Genomic DNA, 895 nt, shown 5'->3' with positions numbered 1-895 from the left:
CCTCTCTCTCTCTCTCTCTCTCTCTGCCTCTTCCGTGCTGGGCTCGACTCTGCTCGGCAAGTAACGATCCCGAGGCGCGCGACCTCCCGAACGGGGCGCGATCGAAAGTGCATTAGCCGATATCGAATTCCCGCGTACACATTCGGCGCGAGATAACGCGCGCACTAATTTTACGATGGCGAATCGTGTCGACGGGAAACGGCCGAAGGGTTAATAAAGAAGACACGCGCGCACCTGAAGTACAGAGAGACACACAGAAAGAGAGAGAGAGAGAGAGAGAGAGAGAGAGAGAGAGAGAGAGAGAGAGAGAGAGAGAGGAAGAAAGAGAGAGAGCTATCCTCGACTGGCACCGTAATGTGGTCATCGGGATCGGCCTCCGTACGATCCGCTGTTCGCTCCGACGAACTGTGAAGTGGGTCGCACGAACTAATCGAGTACCATGGATTGTGTTTTTCGCGGTTTAATCGATCGTATGCATGGTAATAGCGGTCGTCACGAACTCATCCATCGTATCTTGAGGTCATACGCCATGAAATGCCAATTAACTAAAGACTAGTAGAGTAGCGTTTTCAAGTATAAATACATATACATATATATATATATATATTTATCGATACACTGAACGGTATTGTAATAATATTAGCCTTCTCGTTTATTTAACCAAAGGTTGTCCTGTACCAACGGTCTAAAATGAAGTATTATTCTTTCGTCGCAATTAAAAGCTTTCGAGAAATCGTAATAAAACTACGCAGCATAAACTTGCCAGTATAAAAGTAAAAGCATGTAGAGATAGTAGCCGTTGCAATAAATACGAACAAACGGGCTTTTCGTAGGCCTGATAGGGTTGCCAATAAGCGATTTTATATTTTGGAATCGGTGAAATGTATTTTAACGA

The sequence above is a fragment of the Odontomachus brunneus genome, unplaced genomic scaffold (assembly GCF_010583005.1).
Source record: "Odontomachus brunneus isolate Ranch 3 - 2012 unplaced genomic scaffold, Obru_v1 Obru_scaffold_025, whole genome shotgun sequence".
Lineage (NCBI taxonomy): Eukaryota > Metazoa > Arthropoda > Insecta > Hymenoptera > Formicidae > Odontomachus > Odontomachus brunneus.
Note: the sequence above shows the minus strand (reverse complement) of the source record.